The sequence below is a fragment of the Rhagoletis zephyria genome, unplaced genomic scaffold (assembly GCF_001687245.7).
Source record: "Rhagoletis zephyria isolate East Lansing unplaced genomic scaffold, Rhagoletis_zephyria_1.1 Rzeph_scaffold_01814, whole genome shotgun sequence".
Lineage (NCBI taxonomy): Eukaryota > Metazoa > Arthropoda > Insecta > Diptera > Tephritidae > Rhagoletis > Rhagoletis zephyria.
The window spans coordinates 1-7,875 of record NW_016158898.1 but is presented as its reverse complement, the minus strand read 5'-3'; positions in this window follow the sequence as shown (position 1 = coordinate 7,875).

Here is a 7,875-nt window from a genome sequence, read left to right as displayed (position 1 = left end):
TTTTGATTTTTATTTAAATAATCTGCAAATAACAGTTATTTTTGATTTTTAAATTATATGTCTTAAATAACAGTTATCGAAGACTTTTATTTATAAAAGTCATAAATAAAAATCAGTCACTGATCTTTATTTTTTCAATCATACTTATAAAAGTCATTTGAATAAGTCGTAGTAAACTTTTGTTTTCCAACACCTTCTTAACTGCGAAAAATGTTAATGACTTTTATACGATTGATTTAAAAAATAAAAGTCGGTCACTGATTTATATTAATGACTTTTAAAAGTAAAAGTCACTGACTGATTTTTATTGATGACTTTTATAAATAAAACTCTTCAATAACTGTTATCTAAGCCATATAATATAAAAATCAAAAATAATTGTTATTTTGGATTTCTAATATAAAAATCAAATATAATTGTTATTTTTTTATATTTTGCATAAAAATTGCAAATAAAAATTTATTTTCAAATTGGAGTCTCGGTGCAAAACGAAATCGATTGGTATGTTTCACTTAGTGTAGAACATTTCCTTCATAGCGAATTTTTCCATGACAGTTTTCATCAATAACTGTTATGTTCGGTCCCTGGTTTTTATACAAGTAGTATTTAGTTCCTTCAAACGATGTATTCAATGTACATCATGAAAATTTTGTACAAAATTCCTTAGGCGCCGAACGCCGCCGCCGCCGCCGCCGCCGCCGCGCCGATATTTTCGTTACTCGGCGGCGGCGCGTGAGGATTGACAAAAAACGGCGGCGGGGCTCGGCGGCGTATACCTCTAGTACATACATTAGGGTGGTCAAAAAAGTAATCGGAATTCTAACGCCCTCATCCGTAGGAATGTTCTATACCGAAAAAATATATCCCACATTTTTTTATTTTGAAATCAAAAAATATTTAGAGGTCGCTCAAAGAACTCAAAGTTTTCCATGTACTATTTTATGCAAGGGAAAAAACAACTTTTCTTAATGAAATCAATATTTTTCCATCGGAAAATTCTGTTTCTCTTCAAGAGACTTACAATAATAATACTTAACGAAACCAAAACATCAACAACACTAATTTTCGAAAGAGTTGCCACCTGTTAAATAATTAAACTCAAGTTAATAATCAATGCCATCAATGCCTTCAGTTCCGCACCATTCGTTCGATTTTCAAAAGTGAGGCGTGAAATTAAAGGGCTTATGATGTGGATGTTCAATGTTTTCGAAAAGAGTTGCCGCCTGTTAAGAAATTAAGCTCAAATTATTTAAAAAGTTAAATCAATTGTTACAATATGGCTATCAACCGCAATGGTTTTAAAAAGGTTTTATATCTTAAGTACGTGTAGGAGGATTGCCACATGTTTAATAAATGTAATTCAATTTTAATTAAAGGAATTTGGCTGGTGAATAAGGTATCACTATATGGGTATCAGAGAAGAGAGATTTAAGAAGATAGCAGTTTGAAAATGTTTTAAAGAGGGTTGCCACCTATTTGAGAAGTCGAATTAAATTATTATATACCCAAGTTATATGAAATAACAAAAATGGATATCAAATGAAAGAGATTGAAAAAATCTTTAGTTTGAAAATTAGAATATTTTTTATGTGTTTGAGGGTTGCCCCAGTTTAAAGGGTTAAATTAAAATTATTTGATAATTTGAAATCAATGGAAAGATTTTAGTTTGAAAATAATTTTAAAGGAATTGCCACCTGTTTAAAAAGTCGAATTTGTTTTACTTATACACAACACGAAAGAGTTTAAAGAAAAATTTAGGCTGACAATATTTTTTATTAGAATCGCCATCTATTTTTTTTCTTTGAAGGTCAATATGAGAAGTCAAATTAAAGAACTGGGATCCTACATAGACGTGCAATAAGGTTTTATTTTTAGCAGTTATTAACTTTTTTAGCGGTACAGGGACATTTGAAATTTGATGAAATGGAAGCCGACGCCATGCGAGACCTCTCATCACTCAAAAATAATTTAGATGAATCATTAGGAATATTTTTTGAGGTTTTTGGATAGGGTTTCATCTGCTTAAAAAGTTACATTAAATTTTGGCGTTTCAACGCCATGCGGGTTCACTAGTTATTTTTTATTTAAATAAGAATTGCTCCAGTTATTATTTACTCAAATAATGGGTAATTGTTGCATAATTTGCCGTTTGGGCCGCTTTGAGAATTAAAACTAATTTTATTTTTTTTTGTTAAATTTTTTTTCTGTTTAAACTACCTTATTTTTAAAACAATTTTAGAGACTTGGAAAGTGGCTAAAAAATTAGTTAAAAATAATTAAAACAATTAATTTTTAATTGCATAATGTCTAAAACAATTTTTTATTTTGTCGTTTAATTTTTTTGTTTAAATTTCCTTATTTTTTAAATAATTTTAGTGACTTGCAAAGCGGCTTAAAAATTAGTTTAAAATAAAAAAATAATTTGCCGTTTGGCTCGCTTTGTGAATTGAAAATATTTTTGATTGTGTCGTTTAATTTGTTTTGTTTACACTACCTTATTTTGAAAACAATTTTAAGGACTTCGAAACCGCTTAAAAATTTGTTAAAAATAGTAAAAACAATTAATTTTTTAATGCATAATTTGCCATTTGACTCATTTAGTGAACCAAACTGTTTTTTATCTTGTCGTTAAATTTTTTTTTGTTAAAACTTCCTTATTTTTTAAATAATTTTAGTGACTTGCAAGGCTTTTTAGCCGCTTTGTTTAAAATGAAAAATAATAAATTTTTTAGTTGCATAATTTGCCGCTTGGATCGCATTGTGAATTAAAACTGTTTTTATTTAATTTTTTTTTTAATTTTTTGTTTAAACTATCTTGTCTTTAAAATAATTTTAGCCACTTGGAAAGCGGTTTAAAAATTATTTAAAAATAATAAAAACATTGAATTTTTTTGTTGGAAAAAAAATTAATTCTTATTTAAACAGGCTAAGAATTGCTGCAGTTATTATTTAATCAAATAATAGGTGATTGCTATTTGGGGCGAAGATTATACAGATGGCGAAAGCGTGGTCAAATCTATATAGCAATTTTCTAATTAACGGCGAAAAAACGGCAAATTCATGGCTATATTCAAAATTGTTGTCTTCATGTTGTTTCGCTAAGTTTATACACATCAAAAGTAGTATGGCCAAAACTGGTCAAACTAAAAAGTTTCTATTATCTCTTCCACCACTGTATATGCATGTACATGTGCATATGTATCAGATGCATCTATGCGTGTTTGTATGCACATTTTGCATATTGTTCGCCATTGATACAAAAGAAATTCTTGCACACTTGTTCTTGCCGACACCAGTGTAGACGATTGCACTCCCAATTGGCGTTGAATGAAAATCTCAGTTCTTTAGATGTAAATGTTAGGAGGGAAATGGGTCTGTAGTTAGAAACTATGAATTGTTTCTATTTCGTTTGGCAGTAGGAATAATAATAAAGCAGTTTTCCCCTCCTGATGACCCTTGAGATAGAATGGAGTAATGGAGTTTAATGACTCTGTGTTTGACAGAATGTGGAAGACTTTTTGTTGTCTCAAATTTGGTTTCGGTTGGATATCTATCCATCACATTAGGTAGAACTAGTTTAGCCTGGGCAAAACTAGTTTGAACTAAGATCGCCCCAAAAAATGTTAGTAAAAGCAATTTTCCAGCGAAATTGTGTAAATAGTGGATTTTACTCTTGAGTGGAGCCTTGGGTCACGGCAGAAATAGATGAAGCTCTTGTGGGTCCACTCCGATTTATTCGGTTTAAGCGCTCACTGAAGTCTGCAGCGTCTTTTCACATTTAGGTGCGGCTTCAAGCGGTCGTCTGTCTTGGAGCAAGCGGCTCGCTATATAAACGTATATTTAGTTGTGAAACTACCCCCGTCCCAGCAATGGGTTATGCGCTGAGTTTGGGACCCGCCACGTAAAAACCCCTTCCAGTGAAGAAGCGATACAATGCCTCAGATGAGACCACCACCCCCCCTTTTTATGATGACCACGGCAAATGTTTAAAGGACTACGATTTGAGGGCATGCACCTGGAATGTCCGGACCCTTAATGGGGAAGGTGCCTCTGCCCGGCTGGTTGATGTCCTCGTAAGAACAAAAGCTGACATCACCGCCATCCAAGAAATGCGTTGGACGGGGCAAGGCAAGCGATGTCTGAGGCCTTCCGATGTATACCACAGCTGCCATGTAAAGGAGCGCGAATTCGGTGTTGGATTTGTGGTGGGAGAGAGACTCCGAAGCCGAGTACTGTCGTTCACACCGGTGGTCACGTATTCTACGTTTAAGTTTAAAACCTGCCCCCCTGCTCCTCCTGGGTACGCCCTTGTTTATATGAATTGCAAGATCTTGATGTTGATGAGTTAACTACTGGACAACAAGGAATACTACATACATAGTATGCATATGTTTGTGCATATAGTACAGTGACTCAAATAAATGACCACGTGTTGATTGTTTTTTTATATTCGCAATGTTTTCCGAGTTAATTTTTATTGCTATTTTTTCTACACAAAAATGTCCGAGCTTTAACCAAAATCGTATAAATCACTGTTTCAAACTATGTAAAAAATTTCGGAAATCTCAACAAATTTTCATCAAAATTTCAACTTCAATTCATTTGAACTGAATCTTTTTGAATCTGACTAAATCTTTAGATCATTTTCGAGTATGCAGTTTTATAGCCCATACAATTTTATTGTAATGAAGGACAAGTTTCAACCAGCAAGTGTAATTTACAAAAACTGGCGTTGCTTTTTTAAAGTTTCGTTGCTGAAGGTATCTCGCATTTTATTCAGAAAAGAAATTCATGCTTACAAGTGAAAAAATCCGTCACAAAAAAGAAAATTCTCAAAAATCAACAGGATTTTTAGCCAGTTGAAACTTGCACTTCATTAGACTAAAATTGCATGAGCTATTAAACTACATACCCAAAGATTCGGATTAAAAAGTTGAAATTTTAATGAAAATTTGTTGAATTTTCCTAAATTTTGAATAAATTTTGAAACTGTGAGCTATAGGATTTTGGTTAAAGCTTGAAAGGTATTTTTATAGAAAAATAACAGAAGAAAATTATCTCAAAAAACATTACGAATAGTAAGAAAATCAACACGTGGTCATCTGAGTCACTGTATATACTGTAGTACTAATTTCTAGCAATATTTTTGCTCGAGAGCCATAGAAGGCTTCGTAATAAATAAGTTCAACGCGCTTTTGAACTTTTCATCAACTTTTATAATTTGTTCATTACTTTCAATTTGACGAAATGGTTCGTCGTTAAATGAATGCTGTAAGGCGAGAAAATGTACGCTAGGGTGGTCCAAAAATGCATGTGAAAAAGTAAATTCGGAATTTTAATGCTCTCACCACCTCGGATTGTTCTATATCGAAAAAAATTCCGCCCATATTAGAAAGAAATAAGAAATCGTTGGTATTAAAAAATGCTTAAATTGGTTATGTAGGGAATCAGAGTTTTCCAATCGAAGAATATTGTTTTTCAAGAATTTTATACCATTTCTACGAAAAGTTGTTTTCCTCTCTAACTCTAAATAATTTTTGTTTTCAAAATAAAAAATAGGGGTATATCTTTTCGGTAAAGAACAATACAAGGGGGTGAGAGCATTAAAATTCCGACTTTACTTATTTTGGACCACCCTAATGTGCATACATAACTACAGCATAGAACGATACATGCTTATGAGAAAAATGGCATTTATTTATGTACATTAGACTACATCACTCCCCATACAAAAAAAAATCGGTACTGTTTTTCTATTGGAATTATAAAATCTATTATATTTTAAGACGTCCACCAAAATATTTCGAAAAAATATTAAGATTTAAGTGAGCTGGACCAATTTCAAAATACCTCCAAATATGTTTTTTATGAATAAAAATAGTTTCTTAAAAATTTTTTTTGAAAAAATCCCCTTTTGTAATCCCGGCGGAAAAACCGCAACTTTTTTGGTGATGCAGTCTAATGTACATACATATGTATGTATATATAAAGATTTCCTCCTTAAGAGATTATTAGATAAAATTTATTGTATTTGCAAAGTAATTTTAAATATTTGTAATAAAAATACTAAATAATATACTGCATGCATTCAGGTAAAAACCTTTAGAACAAAATCTTGTTAATCGTGTCCATTTGGAAACATATGGACGTACATATACATTATTTCAGAACTTGCGTGATCGTTTTTGCGTTGAAAAATATACCAGTTTTTATTTTGCTTAAGTTAGGTTAATATCGATTAGTTATGTTTGTGAGTATGTTGAAGTCAGATATAAATTTCATCCAACCCAAACATATGTATATAAAATCATATAAAAAATACATATTTCAAAATATAATTATAAAATATGTAGTTTCGATGGCAGTGTTTCCAAATCTTGCATTCAAAAAAATCACCCTCCTAAATGTAAACTAAAGTAAACAATATCATCTGGCTAGCTTTCTTTATTTGATACACTTATTATGCGAAGTTTTCAATTAAACTTAATTGAAGTTAATTGCACGTCAAATGGAAGAATTTTTCTTGGCAAGCAGCTTTTAGTTGCAATGGAATGCTCATATTGCTATATTGTTCGCCAATAAATACATAATGTAAACTTGTACCAAGAAAAATTCGCAAAGAAAATGCCCTCGCTGAAGTAAAAGCGAATGACCTTGGTGGTTTTCAGTCCTCGCTTAAAAAAAAAAGGGGAAATATTTCAATTTTGCTTACCAAGTAACCAAATTGAATTGGTGCGAAATGCATGACAGGTATATGTACATATATATCTGTGTTCATATGGAAAAGTAGCTTATGTCGAAAGGCTGGCTTTAGTATAAATCGGCATTCGCAGCATACGATTGCGAATGACTCACTGGCGCTGAGCTGTTGTAGAACTTTTGGCAAATAAACGTGCAAGAAGTAGTTCCGATACTAGCAAGTCAATATTCTTATTAAGTCTCATCAAAAAATTCCTTGCCGTTTAAAGAGTAAAGGGAATGCCGCATTATACTAAAGCCAGCCTTTCGACATAAGCTACTTTTCCATATGAACACAGATATATTTGTTGATATAAAAATCGGATCTAAACCAGATTAGTACGGGACCACATCTGAGACACTACCTTTCCGATGCAAAAAGAGTTATCGAAATCGGTCGACGTGCTCTAAAGTTATGCGGTAACATACATAAAAAAAAATGCGACGAACTGATAACCTCCTCCTTTTTTGGAAGTCGGTTAAAAAACTAGCCCACAAGCAAATATTTAGATAGAAATTCGACGATAGGCGAACGTTTATTTTATTTTATTATTTATAATAATAAATAATAACTTATAACTTATAATAACTTAACTTATTATAACTTATAATAACTTATAAGTTTTTCTAAACAAACAAAATTGATTTATAACCGACTTACAAAAAAGGAGGAGGTTATCAGTTCGTCGGAATATTTTTTTTTTGTGTAGTCGCTTTTCACGTCTCGCCGGAGGCAATTATTAAACTTCTAAAGACAATTATACAGCTTTGTATTAGAATTATCGCCGCTGAGTGGACTTGTTATTTTCAATGTAGGAATCGAGAAGAGAGGCTATCGGCAGTGATCGGACTTAAAAAAAATTCTGTGTGTTAGAATCTGGAAAAAAATTTGGTCGATTTCAAAAAAATGTGGTAGATCTCAGGTTTTGGCTCAAACATTGTACAAAAATTAAAAAAATTCTGCAACGATTTCCTTAAATTGCAAGNTTGGTCGATTTCAAAAAAATGTGGTAGATCTCAGGTTTTGGCTCAAACATTGTACAAAAATTAAAAAAATTCTGCAACGATTTCCTTAAATTGCAAGCTTCTTAATTGGACTCTAAAAAAAAATTTATTTTAGTATAATAAAGTGCAAGA